Source organism: Microtus pennsylvanicus, chromosome 15, assembly GCF_037038515.1.
Source record: "Microtus pennsylvanicus isolate mMicPen1 chromosome 15, mMicPen1.hap1, whole genome shotgun sequence".
NCBI lineage: Eukaryota > Metazoa > Chordata > Mammalia > Rodentia > Cricetidae > Microtus > Microtus pennsylvanicus.
The window spans coordinates 2148622-2168428 of NC_134593.1; the positions used below are offsets into that span (position 1 = coordinate 2148622).

General features: G+C 39.5%; 2 pseudogenes; both read right to left on the reverse strand.

Moving 5' to 3' along the window:
- Nucleotides 1-13004: 13004 nt before the first annotated feature.
- LOC142835690 (large ribosomal subunit protein P1 pseudogene) lies at nucleotides 13005-13435 on the reverse strand (annotated as a pseudogene).
- Nucleotides 13436-17283: 3848 nt separating this feature from the next.
- LOC142835908 (small ribosomal subunit protein eS19 pseudogene) lies at nucleotides 17284-17897 on the reverse strand (annotated as a pseudogene).
- Nucleotides 17898-19807: the final 1910 nt, after the last annotated feature.

Consider the following 19807-nt stretch of genomic DNA (forward strand, 5'->3'; position numbering starts at 1 on the left):
GGCAATGTGGTCGACTATGCCCATATTCCCTAATATTATTTATGAATGTTTCCTTACATTTAAAGGGGAATATGATATAGATATGAATAATTTGCATTGGTATGGATCTTGGTTTATTGATACAAATTTAAGATAAATTTTATTATATTGTATTTGTATATTTCTGCTCTTAATTGGGGTATTATGACTGTGTAGCTCATTTAAAATATATAATGTATAATTAAGAAATGTATCTTAATAGATAGTCATCTTTAATAGTCAAAATTATAGTCATGATAGTTAGATTTTCTAGATGTATAGAGATATATTTCATTTAATTAGGTATTCTTCAAATTTTTCAGAGACCTTCAGAATATGGCATTTAAAATGTTTTAATAAGTTAGGACTTTTCGTGACAGTGAGACACATCTGCTCCTGGGAGTGCCAAGCTACTTCAAGAGGAAGATGGGCATCATAGAGGCTCCTTATAGAGTTTGTTAGCCATTTGGGCAAGAAACTGCTCTTGCCTGGAATGCTTAACTGAACATGCAGTACCCGCAGAGAAATGACTACTAAACTTGCCTAAAAGTGAGATGACCCTTCTGGGTTCCTACTTCACGAAAGAGTCTGTGAGACATTCTGCAGGATTAAGAAGTAGGTAACTGATGAACTGCCAATATAGGCAGAACTGTCTTTGAAATTTCCTGCTTTGGAAAAGTCTGCTGGATACTATGGGCCTATAGACTGAAAATGTATGCTCCAATGGTACAGAAGAACTTTGGGTGACTGTCCAGGCAGTGAGATGTCTCTGTCAATTCTAGAGTTTCGGAACTTGTTTATAATGCACTTAGGTAATAGTATATCCTTCTGGAGTCTTTGATGGAGTTAAAAAAATTATAGTTATAGTTTTCCTTACTTATGATAAAAGATAAAGTACATAAAAATATTATAACTGTATTATTATTTGATACCTGTTTTGTTATATGTAATTTTGCTATGTTAAAGTTAAAGCCTCCCTTTTTGTTTAAACAGAAAAGGGGAAATGGTATAGAAAGTCCTTCTGTCTATGTGTTACTTTCATTAGTTAATGAATAAAGAAACTGCCTTGGCCTAGTTGATAGGGTAGAACTAGAACTTAAGTAGGTGGTGAAGACAGAACTGAATGCTGGGAGGAAGAAAAGCAAAGTGAGGAGAGAGACACCATGGAGTCACCAGAGACAGACGTGCTGAATCTTTCCTGGTAAGCCACTGCTACATGACGATGCACAAATTAATAGAAATGGGTTAAACTGAGATGTAAGAGTTAGCCAATAAGAAGATAGAGCTAATGGGCCAAACAATGTTTTAATTAATATAATTTCTTTGTGGTTATTTCGGGTGTAAGTTAGTCAGGTGGCTGGGATGAACAAGCAGGCCCCTTCCTTGCAACACCACCCTAGTCTACAAGAGCTAGTTCCAGGACATGCTCCAAAGCTACAGAGAAACCCTGTCTCAAAAAGACCAAAAAAGAAGAAGGAGGAAAGGAAGGAAGGAAGGAAGGAAGGAAGGAAGGAAGGAAGGAAGGAAGGAAGGAAGGAAGGACTATAGTTCAATAGTTATCCATGCTTGTCATAGTTAGACTAATCAGATTCTTTAGATACATAGAGATTGTAATCTTCAACCACTTCAAAAAACTGTAGAATATGGCATTTAAATAAACAAGGTTTCTGTTGACATAAGACACAATTGCTCCTGGAAGCACAGGTCTAGTCCCAAGAAAATGCTGAGCACTGAAGACACTCCAGTCGGAACTTGTTTTCTTCTTAGCAAACTGGCCTTTGGGCAAAGAAGCTGCCCACACCTCAACCACTGACAAAATGTATAGTGTCCAGACAGGACAAGCAGGATATAAGAAAAAAGACTGTCAAAGCTTGCCAAGACAGGGTAAGATGGTTCTGAAAATTTTCCTGCCTCTGAAAATGGTCTGTCAGTTACTCTATGCCTTAGCCAAAGTTGGTTGTTTCAACGTTGCAAACGGGACTTTGGGCGATTTCAGGTAGCCAGTTGTCTCTGTCATGAACATTTTGGAAGTTGATTGATTGCACTTCCTGTTTACTCAAGTAATATTATTTCCCTTCTCAGATCTTCGATGGGGTTGAAGATTCGATAGTCATAGTTACTTTCCTCTCATTACTTGGCCAAACTATTTCTAATACAAGACTTATACTCCTTAAGATAGGATAATTATTGAAATATTTAGCATATGTTTCTTGCTTGATATTGTTTATGCTGGTTGTAATTCTAAGTTTTATATTTGATATTTGTTCTTATTGTATATAGTTTTGTATAGAATTTGCTTAGAATTCTCTTATTTAAACAAAAAGGGGCGGTTTTGTGGAAACTCCTTCAGCCAATAGCCTGGGGTGTGGTCTCTTATATTATAAATGCAGCTGTAAAGCTAGCATGCTCTCTCCTGACTGTTTCCTGTTCATGCAGAAGACTGTGAGTCTACCCCTAAATAAATAACCTTTTAATTCAATTTCAATTCCGAGCTAGTGTGGGATTACTTTATAGCGTACATCTTCAGCTGAAATCTACATTTCTAACTTAGTAGGCTTGGATAGAGCTGGAGAACATCTGTCTAGGTCATGCTCATGCAGCTAGTTTTGGAAGCATCCTTTGAAAACTATGGGTTTAATGTATGAACCCAATATTTTCCAAAGTTGTCTTCATGTAAGATTATCTGGGCAGCTTCGAAGAGTGCCAGTGTCTATGTCCTGCTCCCACCAGCAACCGTCTTGTTAGCCTTCCTTCTAAATACTTGCGCACGCCTTTAATATCAGCACTTGGGATGCAGAGGCAGGCAGATCTCTGTGAATTCAAGGACAGCTGGTATACAGAGTGAGTTCCAAGACAGCCAGGGCTACACAGAGATACCCTGTCTCAAAAAAATAAAAACCTAAACACTTGCTCTGGAGTGGCTGGAGAAAGCCATCCAGCCTTCACATTCTATGAATTGTTCTATTAATGTTTAAGCATCAGGTTTTTTTTCCAAAAGAATACTTTATTGTCTATAGCCTCTACTGCCAGCCCTTCTCTACCCTTCACTCATAATTTCAAAACAGCCTTATTCCAATTCCCCTTCCTTAAACTCTACAGAAGACATCAAGTGCTATCTCACGACAGAAAATAGATTACATCAGTTATGACATATTCCTGTTTTCATTCCATGCATGCAAAATATTTATCTATAGCAGCTGATGATGTATCCTGCACTAAGTGAAGGTCAAGGCCCTCTGTTCATATCACTGCAAGTTACACTTACCAGGATCATTCCAGCACCTGTCTACTCTGCTATCTTCTGCTCAGCTTCACCAGTTCTCCCTCTTTTCCTTCTTCTCTTGCTCACCCATCTCCCAGTTTGTTGGTTTATGTTTCCTGTTGTTGTCTGCTGATGGCAGATTCAGGAGGGGTAAATTCTTCTAAATGCCTCTTGGATTTGGTATACAGAATTGAGCCTACCCCCTGCATGTGCCTTACCACAGAAAAAGAGACTTTGCACATCCACATCACAATTCCATTGATTTGAACCTGACTTTCTCGGTATGCTAAGCACTAGTGAGAAAGCTACTCAGAAGCATAAGGCACCATATCGATGATATGTCTGCCCCTGGCATGTATGTGCTGCTCAACAAAAGGGAGATGTGTTGCTTCCATCAGCAAACAAAAATGCGGCTATCAAGAAATCCTTCGGGAGACCATTTGTCTAGGGATGTGAGAATATCCTGTCCACATAGTGACAGCTCCAGCAGATGCAGGAAAAACATAAGACAAAACACTCTGCACATAAAAGAAAATGTCAAAAACACAAACAGGAAACAGCACAGGAAGGAAATCAAAAGGCAGGCAGAAGAGTCTCAGTGTAATTTTGTTTGCTCAACTAATACAATTCAATAAAGCCTTGTTTAGGAGGTTGACCTGCACAATACAGGGCCCCTGGTGCTGTATTTAGTATCTTGTATTAAGAGGTAAAAGGTACATTTCTTTAACAGTAGCTTTGAAAACCTTAAAATTATGACAGGGTGCTACTTCTGATTTTACTCAAAATACAATGTAGGTCAGATGAAATAATGAAGAAAACTTTGGCACAAAATTTCCTCATAAAATATATTTGATGTAATATTAAATATTGTACTTATATAGTACATGTGCATAGTTTAATATCAAATATTGTATACAACTTAGTTTTGACATGATATAAAGATATTGATATCAAATATGTGATAGGTAAAACAGATAACTGAGTTTTACTAACATTAAAGTCTTTTGTGCCTTAAAAGACATTAAGTTGGGTCTGGTGAATGGCCTAAAATTCTGACTATTTGGGTAGCTGAGGTAGGAGAATTCCAAGTTAAAGGGCAGACTGAATTACAGAATGAGTTCCAGGCCAATTTGTAAAACTTAGTGAGGCCTTGTCTTAAAATTTAAAAAAAAAAGTAAAAATGAAGCTGGGGTACAGCTCAGCTGCAGAACACTTGTCAAAGATAACTGAAATCCCAGGTTCAATCCCATCCCAAAGGCATTAGGAGAATGAAAAGATGAGGCACATACTGAAATATATCATTTACAAATCATACCTCTGACAGAGAATCTGTAGCCAGAATACATATAAAAATTCTACAGGTCAATAATAAGAAAACAATCCCAATTTTTAATCATTAAACTTCCTTATTCTTGAGAAATTCACACATATATATCAATGAAACATGATCATACTCAACTTCCATTTCCTTTCCAAACTCCCCTAAAATCCTTCCAAACTTTAACTCTGCCTAACTTCATGTCCATTAAAAAATAATTTAGAGGGCAATAGTTGTATGGTTGGGGCAGACTATGGGGTCACTGGCAGTGAGACCAGGATTTATCCCAATTGTATGTACTGGCTTTTTGGAACCAAATCTCTTTGGAGGGATAGCTTGCTCAACCTAGATACAGTGGGGAGGGTCTTGATCCTGTCTCAAAGCAATGTTTGACTTTGTTGACTCCCCATGGGAAGCATTACCTTCTCTGAGGAATGGATGGGGGTGAGTTAGGGGGTAAAGTGGAGGGAACAGGAGGAGGGGAGGTAGTAAGAATTGAGATTGGTATGTAAAATAAGAAAAGATAGCTTTTTAAAACTAAATAAAAAATAATTTAGAGGCTGCAGAAACAGAGATTAGGATATGAAAAGATGTTCAACATTACTCAGACAATGCACAGCAAAACTGCAATGAGATGCATGACATATTGAACAGAATGGGATTAATCAAGAAGACAGACAATACTATGTGTTGGCAAGCACAAGATTAAAGGGGAACCTCCACAGATTGATAATAGGAAATTAAAATGATACAGATTCTTTGGGAAAAAAGTTTAGAAGTCTCCGAAAAAAAACAGCTAAACAAAAATACTGTATGATCCAGCAATGCCACTTTTGTCAACTTTCCTAAGAGAAAGGAAAACATATGTCAAATATAAAAGCATGCATGTGAGTATGCATGAGAGTATGATATATGAAAATTCAGACAAAACTTCCCAAGCAGAGATTAGGGATATAAGGGACATATCTCAACATAATAAAGGCAGCTTAGAACAAACAGAGTCAGCATCAACTCAAATGGAGAGAAACTCAAAGCAATATCACTAAAATCAGGAATAAGACACAGCCTCCCTATACATACTTAATATAGTACATGAAGTCTTAGTTAGAGCAATAAGACAACTGAAGGAGATCAAAGGGACACAAATAGAAAGGGAAGAACTCAAAGTATCTGTATTTGCAGATGATGTGATAGCATATATAACTGACCCAACAGATTCCACCAAGAAACTCCTATAGCTACACTTTCAGCAAACTAGAAAGATACTAAATTAAATCAGTAGCCTTTCTATATACAATGACAAACAAAACAAGAAATAGCCTTAAAAATATAAAATTTTCTGGGGTAACTCTAATCAAGCAAGTGAAAAATTATAACATATAATATTATATATATGACATATATATATAATATAATAAAGACATTGAAGAAATTGAAGAAGATATCAGAAGATGAGATCTTCCATGCTCATGCATCAGTAGGATTAACTTAGTAAAAAATGATCATCCTATCAAAAGGAATCTACAGATTCAGTGTAATTCCTATCAAAATTCCAACACAATTCTTCATACAACCTGAAAAGACAATTTTCAGCTTTATACAGAAACACAAAATACCCAGGATAGATAGCTAAAACCATCTTAAACCAAAACAGAAGTACTGGCGATATCATCATCGTGATCTCAAATTGCACTACAGAGCTATCATAATAAAAACACCATGGTATTGGCACAAAAAACAGATATCCTAATCAATGGAATAGAATTGAGGACCCAGAAATAGGTCTACACACCTATGGACACCTTATTTCTTTATAAAGAAGCCAGAAAAACACACTGGTAAAGAGATAGCATCTTTCTTCAACAAATGGTATTGATCAAACTGCATGATTGCATGTAGAAGACTCAGTTCCAGATGGAGCAAAGACCTCAACATAAAACATAACACACTGACCTGACAGAAGTGAAAGTTAAACCCATTAACACAGGAGACTTTCTGAATAGAACACCCATAGTATAGTCACTAAGATCAACAATTAATAAATGGGATCTCATGAAACTAAAAAACTTATACATGGAAAAGTATACCATCATTTGAACAAAGTGACAGCCTACAGAATAAGAAAAGATTTTTGTAAATCAGACTTTGCAAATCCAAAATACACAAAGAACTCAAAAATGAACACTAAGAAAACAAATAACCTAATTTTAAAATGGGGTACATATCTAAGCAGAAAATCCTCAAAAGAGGAAACTCACATGGTTGAGAAACACATAAATAAATTTCCAACATCCTTAGTTAACAAGGAAATACAAATCAAAACTACTTTGAGACTTCATTTTGCAACAGTAAGAATGACCAGAATCAATAAAACAAATGACAGCTTATGCTGGCTGTAATCAGAGACTGCTTTTTCATTTCCTGGCCACCCACACCTGAATAATCACATAAAAGCTATTAATTACAACATTGTTTGGCCAACAACTCAGGCATATTTCTAGCTAGCTCTTATATCTTAAATTAACCCATTTCTATTAGTCTGTGTATTGCCATGAGGCTGTAGCTTACTGGTAAGGGTCTGGGTATCATTATCCTTCAACAGCTACATGGCGTCTCCTTGATTCTGCCTACACTCTCTGTATATCTCTTTTTTAATTTCCCACCTGGCTTTACTCTGCTAAGACATTGGCCAAAATAGTTTTACTCATCAACCAATAAAAACAACACATATAACAGAACGACATCCCACATCAGCTGGCAAAGATGTGGAGCAAGGAGAAGACTCATCCATTGCTGATGGGAGTACAAACTTATACAGCCAGCATGGAAATCAATGTGGTTGTTTCTCAGAAAGCTGGGAATCAATTTACCTCAAGATCCAGCTATATCCCTCTTGGGCATATATCCAAAATATGTTTCATCCTACTATAGAGACACTGATTTGTTCAGTCATGTTCATTGCTGCTCTATTTATAATAGCCAGGAATCGGAAACAACCTAGATGTCCTTCAGAAAATAAATGAATAAAGAAAATGGGTAGCTTTACACAATGGAGTATTGCTCAATTATTTTTTTAAAAAAAAAGTCATGAAATTCTCTGGTTAATGGTTGGCTCTTTAAAAAATCATCCCAAGTAAAGTAACACAGACCCAGAAAGACAAATAAAGCATGTGTTCACTTATATGTGGATGGTAGTTGTTAAATCATTGATAAACAAGCTACAATCTATGTAACCACAGAAATTAGGTACAGAGTAAGGAACTAGTAGGGAAAAAAATGCATCTCGCTAGGAATGGCAAATAGAATACTTAATAAACGGATGGGAGTCGAGTGGAGACTGGAATGGGAGTATCAAACAGGAAAGGGATGAGGAAGGAATACAAGAGGGACATCTAAACCTCAAGGCCATGTGGAAACCAAATGCAGTAGGAGCTTCCTAAAACAAATCCTATTACTCTGCTAAAGAGGGACTCAAAGAGACTGTGACAGCATTCACAGGGTCTGTTTGGCTCTGGACCAAATGCGGTAATAGAACTAAGAGCAGAAGTGGGCACATGTTCTCATTCCTAAACTTAAAACTATCCTTAATATATAGCTACTTGCAAATTAAACAGTCTTTTTCTCCAAAGAAGTCTTACTGGGGAACAGACCATTCCTAAGGGCAGGCCCCATGCTCAGCAGTAGACGGCCAGCACAAAACAAGCTCAATGGCATCTTTGGAGGTTCTTTGTCTCATAATGCTATGCCATGGCATTTTTTGAGGTCCTTTGCATACATATTATGGTTTCTGGTTTGTGATGTTTATGGGATTCCTGTGTCTGCAAATGTGTGTGTCTCCACATCTAAATGCATTTCTTGTACTTTTTCTTTGGCTCTTTTTCTTGCTTGGTTGTTTTGTCATATTCTGATTTGTTTATATTTGATTTGTCTTTCTATTTTATTTTTTATTTTAATATTATCCCTTAGATGCCTGTTTATTTTCTAAGCAGAGACACATTGGGTATGGATCTGAATGGAAGAGAAGGTAACAAGGAACTGGGAGGACTATGGCGAGGGGTAGCAGTAATCAGAATACATTGTATGAAAAAAAATAACTATTTTCAATAAAAGAAAAAAGTACCCAGGCATATTCACCTGGAGAATAGGTGAGCTGTATAGTAAATCCATACAGTGAAACAGTTAGCAGTCAACACTTAAAATGAAAGTGTTATGGATTGTTGAACTAGGATGTAGCTCAACTGGTAGAGTGCTGGCCTAGCATGCACAAAGCCCTGAGTTTAATTCACAATACCATGTAAAGTGCTCACAGTAACACATGTCACCAGTAATTCCAGCATTTGGGAGGTAGGGGCAAGAGGATCAGGAGTTCAAATTTACAATCTCCATTATATATTGAGTTAGAGATCAGCCTGAGGTACAAAAGATCTTTTCTCCAAAACAAACAATAAACTCCTGCTGATTCATGCTGCAATATAGACAAACTTTTATAATATACTGAGAGAGGCCACATTATTGTATGCATGACTCCTTTGGTGTGTTTAGAATTCAATCTGTTTTTGTCAGAGACAATCTCTATTGCCTAGAGCTGGAGGTAGGAGCCATGATGTACAAACAGGCCTGAGGAATCTCTCTGAGGTGAGGCAAAGACAGTGCAGATGTGGAACTTCAGCTATACCTCGGTAAGAGGGAAAAAACAACTACTTCAATTACCACTTAAACAAATTCTGTATTTTATTGACCAAACTACAGGTTTAGACATTTATGCAACACTTTCAAGAAGAGGCTTCTGGGAGTTTCCAGTGGCTCCTACTGACAAGGACACTGAGATTGACCATGCAAACATAGGAGCTGGTGTTGACGACCACTTGAAATGTCTGTACCTCTCTCTTCTCCATCCTCCTTGCAAAAAGAGGCGAGCCAGAGCCTGAGCAATCCAGGCTGGATCACTCGCTATACTTTGGCAAAGCAGCTGACTCATTTTCCTGCCTGTTACCAGGTTCCCGCCATCCCCCACCCAATCCTCCTGTTAGCTATCGCCACAGCTTGTCTTACTCATTCTTAAGGACCATCTACAACACAGATGAATTACATCTGCTATTTTCTTGTCAGGAACTGTCTAGGAAATTGTGTACCACGCCAACCCCATTCCTCTACATTCATGGAACATCTTCCCTGTACAAGGCACTAAATTGTCTTGTGAACACACACAGGTGATGCTCTCAAGCATTGAAATGCCTGGCCTGGAAGAAGAGAGCCAAAGAATGATTAAGAAAACATTTGTAAATGACAAGAAAATATTAAAATCAAGGAAATCCTGTCACACAACAGCCTTTCATCTGATTTAGTTTCTTTCACCTTGAATTGCAACCATATAGTATTTAGAGCAAAGCCTGTATAATTTGTATACAGGCTGTTTATGCATGCGTCCTGGTAATTTACAGATTTGCTGTGTTCGTGATAACTACTTATGTAGTGATTTTTCTTGGTCTGCTTCATGAATTGCAACATTGTTTTTTTTTTCCAAGTCAGGCCTCATAAGTAAGCTGAGCCAAACATATGTGTGTGTGCACATACGGATGCATATCTGTGCATATCTTTGTGCATACATATGTGTATACATATATGCATATAGTCTATGCTTATGAGTGAGTGCATGTGTATGCATAAGAATGTATATGTCTATGTGTGTATGCATATGTATTTGTGTATGTCTGTATGTGAATATGTGTGCATAAATATATGTGTCTATATGTGCATGTGTATCTATATGTGTATTATGTGGTTATGTTTATCTACTTATGTGTGTATGTCTGTGACTATATGTGCATGTGTATATGCATGTATTATATTCTGTTGATGCCCTAAATAAATAAATAGTATAAATCTGAACTGGTCGGTGGTGCTGCATGTCTTTAATCCCAACACTCAGGAATCAGAGGCAGGTGAATCTCTGAGTTCAAGACCAGCCTGGTCTACAGAGTGAATTCTAGGACAGCCAGGGCTTCACAGAGAAACCCTGCCATGAAACCTCCCCCACAAAAAAATCTGAGGCATTTGGCAATCCTTGCACATGGGTGACACAGATTTCCCTCACTGTGAGTAAATACGGTCCTACCTGCATTCAATAAGAACAGTGCACACACATAGTAAACCACCAGGACAAGATAATCCATGAGACCTAACTAGGAGGTGCCACTGCTATCATTTATAAAGAGCTGGTGAGGTACTGGTCCCACAAGGGGTGATGGCAGGTCACCCAAGGTCCCTGTGGGTCCCCTGGCAATGTGTGAGAGAAATTTGATAATTTGTATTTGTCCTCACACCTTTATAACTTGCAGGTACACACATTAATAACTTGCATTTGTATATTTACTGAACTTTGGTGAGGCTGTCCTTTTAAACTGACAAAACCTCTCAGCTGTCAAACTGCATCAGAGATCTTTAATAAGGATAAAATTTTACTTGAGTTATTGATTTAGAAAAGGACAGAGGACTTACTCTATTGGCTACCTAGTGCTCAGTGTCCTCTATGGTCATTGACGGCAAAGGCATCAGGACTGTATTTGTCTTCTTCTGTTAGAAGCAGGGCCTGCCAGGCTCCAGAAGATCCTGTGGGTTAGAAAATCTGTAGAAAGACAAACCTACCTTGGCATGAGCAGCTAGGAAAGTCAATTCCATTTAATTCTTTGCCCACATCTGGAGATCTTCAGTTTAGATAAAAGTCAGTCTTTCCCAGTGGTTAGCTTGATGAAACCAATTGCAGATGGACGTTGTCCTGTGCCCATCTGTCTTCTGTCTTCTTTGGAGGTTGCTAGGAGCCAACCTGTCTCTCTGTTATGGAAAGCCTTTTAATAATTAAACATTTAAATGCCATATTCCCCAGATCTCTGAGCATTTGAGAGCGGTTTATTGGGTATAGATAAGTTATGATTACAATATAAAATCTGCCTGAAGAACTAGTTCAAGCTTGACTGTACTGGCTTTTAACTTAACAGGTGAGATTTGTACTTGTGAAAGACAAAGAAGAAAAAGCTATTTGCAATAGAAGCTTAATGATAGAACTGACAATATTGGAGAACAGCTTAATATATTCAATTCAACTGGATGTGAATATATGTATATTACTGTTAAATGTTATAATTGTCTGTTCGTTGTATCTCATTCCAGACTACAAAAACAATAAGCCTCATGTTTTAAATTGGTATGTACTTTTAAGTCTCTTACAAAAACTACCGTATATGAAATCCACCTCTGCTTTAGGGTATGTTGAGCTGTTCTCTACTGTTGTCGGTTCCACAGTTAAGCTTCTATTGCAAACAGGTTTTTTTTTTTCCTTCTTTGTTTTTCACAAGTACAAGTATCACCTGTTAAGTTGAGAACCATTACAGTCAAGCTTGGACTTAGTTCTCCAGGCAGATTCTATACTGTAGTTACACCTGATAAACAGCTCTCAACTGCTCAGAGAGCTGGGGAATATGGCACGTAAATGTTTAATTGTTAAAAAAAAACTTTTAATAACAGAGACAGGTCTGCTCCTAGAAGTACTCTATTTCCTCCAAAGAAAACAGAAGACAAATGGGCACACAACAATGTCCATCCACATTTTGCTTCAACGGCCAAGTGCTGACCACTGGGTAAACTGCCTTTCATCTAAATGGAAGATCTCCAGACATGGACAGAATCACTGGAATTGACAGCCTAGATGCTCAAGTTACTGACCCACAAGATCTTCTAAAACCCGGCAGGCCCTGTGCTACATAGCAAAAGGCAAATATGACCCTCAGTGACCATGGAGGAGTAGCTCTAGATGCCAACCAAATAAGTTCTTTGTCGTTTTTTAATCAGTAACTCCTTAAGTAAAATTTTATCCTTCTCAAAGATCTCTGATGCAACTTGACAGCTGAGAGGTTTTGTCGGTTTAAAAGGACAGCCTCATCAATCAAATTTCAGTAAAGTTATTAAGGTGTGCACCTGCAAGTTTTAAAGGTGTGGGGACAAATGCAAGTTACCAAATCTCTCTCCATAGACTTAAAGATACTTTTCATTGTGCAAAACCATCTGTCACAGTCATTCTGACATAAATATGCTACTGTTTATAGAATGTATATGTCTAAAACTTATGTTTTCACAAACCCAAAGAATTCTTGTGAGTTCCAGGGAGCTGAATAGAAGCAATTACCTTAAACAGATCAGATATACCCCTCTCAATTCCATGGTCCTGAAACTTCTTTTTTCTCTTTCTAACTTGCCAGGTCGAAGAGATACCAGGCCATTCCAAACCACAAACCCTGGACAGGAGTAAAATGACCAGCTTTCTCAGCCCCTCCCCCCACAAGACGATGCCCACAAATAAGCAGGAAGAAGTCTTTTTTTTTTCCAGATTCATCCTTTTATTAGCCATATCAAAACTCCTAGTCAAAAAGACCAAAGCCCATGTCGTCATCAGACTCCTCGGATTCTTCCTTCTTTGCTTCCACTTTCTTCTCCTCAGCTGGGGCAGCAGTGGTGGAGGGGGCAGGATCGCCTGCTGGTGCGGCTCCGGCTGCTGGAGCAGGCCCACCAGCCCCTACATTGCAGATGAGGTTCCCAATGTTGACATTGGCCAGGGCCTTTGCAAACAAGCCAGGCCAGAAAGGTTCAACATTGACACCAGCTGCTTTAATGAGGGCATTGATCTCATCCTCCGAGACCATCACCTCGTCCTTGTGGAGGATGAGGGCGGAGTAGATGCAGGCGAACTCAGAGACGGAGGCCATGTTGCGGACTGCCCGCACGGTGCTAGTGGCCGGATGAAGTGAGGGCCTCACCCCAACGCGGCCTTAGCTTCCTAGGAAGGACCGAGCACCTTGGCGGCAGGAGAGGAAAAGCAGGAAGAAGTCTTGAGAATCCGCCATCTCAATTCCTTTAACCTGTTGTGCCTAACTTCCTGCCTTTTTATTATAAGAGAGAGATGGGAATGTTATGATCTGCTACTGACTTGTACTGTCCTTTTAAGAAATAAGTCCTGTCCACTCCCAACAAATAGGATAAAACCATGAAGAAGGTCTATGTAACATATGTTTGATAATTAAGGTTATAAATTCTATAAGTTATAATAGTCTACTCAAGCTAATAGAAACTGACTTAAAGATGTCTAATCACTTATGTCTGTTAAATTTCAAACCCCGAGAAGAAGACTGAGGTACCTCTTTAACACATCAAAGCCGACCTGGCTGCTAGCTACGTTTTTCAAGCATCCATCAATCCCTATCTATTGCATGATATAACTGGCATAGCATGATCTCTACACTGAACTCTTCAGACCAAGGGCTGAGCTGCCCTTCCCCAGCAGTTCTTCTTATATAATCCAGACAATTTTTTGGACTTTTGTCCTCCTGGCTGCTACACCTGATTCCCCTCTTTCCCCTCCCCATTCTCCTCCCCCTCTCCCACATGGTCCAGTTTAGTTTAGTCATGTCCTCTCTGGACTCTAGCAGATGTCCCTGCCTCTAGCTATACTCTTCCACATATCTACAATAAACTTTCTCCTCCACTACACCTAGGAACAGCCACGTCCTTTCTTTTCCTTTTTTCCCTTTCCTTCCCTTTTATGTCTTTTTTCATTCATTGTCTTTACTAATTTTGAGTTTTAGCTATTTGATGAAACTGAGCCATATAAAGACCTGGCATTGTGTAAAAGTATACTATAAAAGGATCAAGAAAATGAGGTTTGTAGTCTCTCTGTGGACTTATGATTTAAAGTTTATTTTGATACTAAAGAATCTTCAATTCTAGAATTATAATTTTTAGTACTTAAAATTATAAAATTCAAGTCCAAAAGGGTCAAAGACTTCAACATAAAACCAACCACACTGAACCTCATGTAAGAGAAAGTGGGAAATACACTTGAACTCATTGGCACAGGAGACCACTTACTAAATATAACCCCAGTAGCACAGACACTGAGAGAAACAATTAATAAATGGGACCTCTTGAAACCGAGAAGCTTCTGTAAAACAAAGGACATGGTAGCAAGACAAAACAGCAGCCTACAGAATGGGAAAAGATCTTCACCAACCCCACATCAGACAGTGAACTAATCTCCAAAATATGCAAAGAACTCGAGAAACTTGACATGAAAAGAACAAATAATCCAATAAAAAATGGGGTACATACCTAAACAGAAAATTCTAAACAGACAAATCTCAAATGACTGAAAGTCACCTAAGGAAATGCTCAGCATCCTTAACCATCAGAGAAATGCAAATCAAAACAACTCTGAGATTCCATCTTATACCTGTCAGAATGACCAAGATCAAAAACACTGATGACAGCTTATACTGAAGAGGTTGTGGGGTAAGGGGAACACTCCTCCATTGCTGGTGGGAGTACAAACTGGTACAGCCCCTTTGGATATCAGTATGGTCATTTTTCAGAAAATTGGGAAACAATACCTCAAGACCCATCAATACCACATTTGAATATATACCTGAAGGAAGCTCATTCATACCACAAAGACATGTGTTCAAAGTATAGCACAATAAAACCAATAAAAAATAAAATAAAATTCTAATCTTACAAAAGAACTACTAACACAGTAAACTATTAAAGATAATTAATATACACAAGAGTTCCTTATCACACCACGTACTTTATTTATAGAGACAAATTTGGAGGGAGAGAACAAGTTTTATCTCCCATCGTATAGTCTTCTGTTGTCTCCCATCTTATAGCATTCTGCATATATTTTCAAAATTAACCCAAGCAGGTAAAGCAAAACAAGTTAAAGTTAACTTAAAGTTTGTTTAAAGTAAAGTAATAGTTAAAATCAGGTATATTTTAAAAAGTGGTTATAAAAGGTTGATGCTTGACGGAACCACAATTCTTAGTTAAGGGAGCCACTTTAGGGTTGGCAAGAGACCTGACCCTAGAGGGGCTCCCAGGTGCCCAAGCCAAGTTCCCCAGTTAGTTCCTTGGGCAGCTGAGGATAGGGAACCTGAAATGACCCTATCCTAGAGTAATACTGACAAATATCTTGCATATCATCATAGAACCTTCATCTGGTGATGGATGGAGATAGAGACAGAGACCCACACTGGAGCACTGGACTGAGCTCCCAAGATCCCAATGAGGAGCAGAAGGAGGGAGAACATGAGCAAAGAAGTCGGGACCACGAGGGGTGCACCCACCCACGGAGACAGTGGAGCTGATCTACTGGGAGCTCACCAAGGCCAGCTGGACTGTGACTGAAAAAGCATGGGATAAAACTGGACTCTCTAACATGGCGAACAATGAGGGCTGATGAGACGCAAAGGACAATGGCACTGGGTTTTGATCCTACTTCATGTTCTGGCTTTGTGGGAGCCTAGCCAGTTTGGATGTTCACCTTCCTAGATATGGACGGAGGGGGGAGGACCTAGGACTTACCACAGGGCAGAAAACCCTGACTGCTCTTTGGACTGGAGAGGGAGGGGGAAAGGAGTGGGGGGAGGGGGAGAAGGGTGGGAGGAGGGGGAGAAGGGTGGGAGGAGGGAGAGGGAAATGGGAGGCTGGGAGGAGGTGGAAACTTGTTTTTTTTTCTCCTTTTCTCAATAAAAAAAAAAAGATTGATGCTTGAGTTAAATTTACAATATACTTTCCTGGCAGGAAACCCCCAGGCTGAAGTAGTTCCCTCAAGTGAGCACCATCCCACCATGTAAGCTGTGTGTTAGCCTAAACATAGGACAAGGATGCATGGAACAAGACCTGCCAGAAGTCTGTCCCTGCCAGAAATCTGTCCCTTTGACCTCTGGCCGTGTAGGCCTGACCAGTTCTGGACATATTTGTTTTGATTTGCATTTTTCTGATGGTTAAGGATGTTGAGCATCTCCTTAGGTGACTTTCAGTCATTTGAGATTTGTCTGTTTAGAATTTTCTGTTTTAGGTCAACCCCCCCCCCAAAAAAAACTTTCTATAAAGAAAAGATGAATCATGTCTCATATGACAGGCAAATGTATTCTTTTGCACAATGAAGGATCTTAGTGTCTGCTCCCACATCCCAAATGTCTCAAACAACATGTAATTCCTCTGACCTCAATGTCTTCCGAACTAATGTATGAGGGTCTTGTGAATGGTAACCACTTGACTAGATAGGGCTGCATGGTAGTTCACTTGGCAATGCCCTTTACCCTGGCATTTCATTCTTCCTCTTAGCAAAACCTAATTTAAGGGTGCATGCCCTAGCCACCAGATTCTATCATCAAACTCTCAGCTTTGCAAAGTTATTCAGAATATCCAAGCAGTGTCTTTGACAATTGTTTTTATAGTATAAAGTCACCAAATGATTCTATTAAGTGATCTCCTCGGCTCTCAGATTATTCAGGATGAGATGACTTAGACGAGGGAACTCTCTTCAACCTGGGTTCACCTGTGGCGCTCTGAGGATATAATCTAATCTACCTGGACAGAGAGGGCTAGGGCCAGCGCTGAGGATATAATCTAATCTACCTAGATAGAGAGGGCTAGGGCCAGCGCTGCATTCTCACCTTGGAGTCTACAAGGACTTCAAAGGCTTTGGCAGTGGATGCTTATAGACGTTTTCTAAGCAATTTCAAAAGCCAGTATCTCTAAAGCTCATTTAATATTGTTGTCTTGGTTTACAAATTATGCCTCTAAATATCCAATCTATTTTTAAATAGAGCAATGTTAATAAATTTGCTTACTGCTATCAGTGTGTGATGACCTAGAGATCTGTCCATCCACAAAAGGAGAGAAGAGTTGGCTTTAGCCTTGCTAATTCAGTCTATAATGTAAACTATTTATTACAGATTTTATATGACTGACTGCTTTCATCTTTTCTTTTTCTTATGAATGAGGCAATTTATTAACCCAGCATCCTTTGTTTTAATGCTTCTTGTTGGCAGCTGCCACCTGTCCGGCAATCCTGTCCAGATCTCTCTGTCCCTGAGGTGTTAGCTTGCAGTCCCCATCTTGGTCCATTTCCACCATTTTCAGCCCCTCCAGGACTTGGAGGATGCGGGGGGCCACACTCTTGGAGCCTCTGCTGAAGTGGCTGGGCCTGACACCATTTCTCTGCTGTCCTCCATAGATCTTGGTCACGGAGCCAACCCCTGCACCACCACGCAGGTACAGGTACCGTGCTGTAGAGGCAGCTCGTGTGTAGAACCAGTTCTCATCATAGGGGGCAAGCTCTTCATGTTTGGCCAACTCGACTGTGTCCACCCATTCGGGGACTTTCAGCTTCCCGGACTTTTTGAGGAAGGCTGCCAGAGCTCTGACGAACTCCTGCTGGTTAACGTCCTTTATACTAACTCCAGGCATGGTGTGGCCTCCGCGCTGCTAGCCAGGGGGAAAGGATTCATCTTTCATCTGTTGGTTGAGTGCATGAAATGAGAAGTTAGAAAATTTTAGAAAGTTCTGTTAATAGGATTAGTTTTAGAAAACTTTGTAAAGTAAATCTTTTTTGACATGACTTTCAAAATTTTACCTCATCAAATTGTTTCTAACCAAAAGTCGTGTGAAGATACTCTATCTTCATTAAATAATAGATGATATTGTTAATAAATGAAACAAATATACAAAGTTTATCATATGTGGAAGCAAGGAGTACCACTTAGACGCCTTCTGTTCAGCTTTGTCCCTTGGATGCTGACTTTAGCTGGCTTCTTTTACATAACTTCCAGGTGCTTGTTCCTCATGCAGGAGTCTGATGTAACAAACAGCTAATTACAGTTACTTTATTCTTCTGCAGAACTCTGGTAATCGTCTAGTAAATTAGCTAGTTGTACAATTTCATTTAAATTTATGTTAATTCTATATTTAACCTTACATCATATTGATTCATGCTAACCTTGATGTAAAAGTTTTCCTCTTGTAACTTTATCTCTTAATGCTCCCCACAAATGTGTAAAATATTATCACCTGATTTATGTTCTGGATCTTTGTCAACTGTTAAGTTTTACTGTGACCCCTTGGATGGACGTGAGGCACTCCAGCTGCCATCCTTCTGTTAACTTTGAAGCAGTTACTGGGAGATTGGGTGACGCCTGAAAGGGAATTAATAGGCCACGAGCCATCCGATTCATCCCTCTTCTTGCCACTCTGGACATTGTTTCGGGGACTCGGAACTAAAACAACTGTACTGAAGCCGTCTTTGCCTTAGCCAACCTCTGTCTCTCCAGCTCAGAGCAGCTTGGTTATCCCTCATGTCCAGCTCGACCCTGTGACCGCTGCAGTACTACATAGAATAGTTATGAGCACAGCTAAGGATGGTTTGTGCCTTCCTCCATGATGCTGCTTCCACACCAACAAATCCTAACTTGTTTGAAATGGGGCCACCTAAAGACAGAGACTAGACAAAAACTTAATGCCAAAGCTCCTCCTCCTACGTACGAGCTTCTGGTTCCCTCCACCTCTGGCTCCTCCTCTGGATCACTGCTTTCCTCCAAATTATCCTCACACTTATGTTTTTACCCTGTTTTTTAAATGTTTTACTTACTAAACTTCGTCTTACACACAAACAATTGTTCCACGTAAGCTCCCCCAATAGCCCTCACCCTACAAGAGCTCTATTTGTTCCTAAATGATTTTTGCAAAAAGACCTTTTAGACTCTGTGGAGAAACTGACTAAAAGGGACCTTCATCCTTTTACCCCAGGCCACATGCAATTCTTTACATTAGTCCTCTATTTTTTCTTCTCCCCTTCATTTGATCACTCCCTGCTACTTCTGCTAGTCCGTTTTGGTGTAGCTGTCCGGGCCATGGGACCAATTGCAGTCATTCTGAACCAACTCTATGCTCACTTTCTCTCACTGGTCCGCTCTGTCTCCCCCATCTCTGCTCTTCCCCTTCCCCTAATCTTCCCAGAAAATCTCTCAGTTCTACTGTAACTGAATCAGCTGATTACAGTCCTCTAATAGTTATTTTCCAAGTGTCTTCAAAAATGCAGGACGGCAATCGTCTGATCCATGGCGGCAGGTCAAGTTGACTCACCTCTGCTACATGACCAGAGGACCCCCTCTTCAATGGATCCAGAATTACCCCCTCTGACAAAGACCCTCCTCAGCAGAAAACAGTTAAAACACCCCTACCCTGAATTTTTTTTATCTTCTCAGAGATAGAATGCTAAAAGACTTCCCAGCTACCCTTGTGGATTATAGAAGTCACTTCTGTCCCCATATGAAGCTGCATCCCATCTTCTTCCATAGGCTTTTAGCCATTCACACACGAGT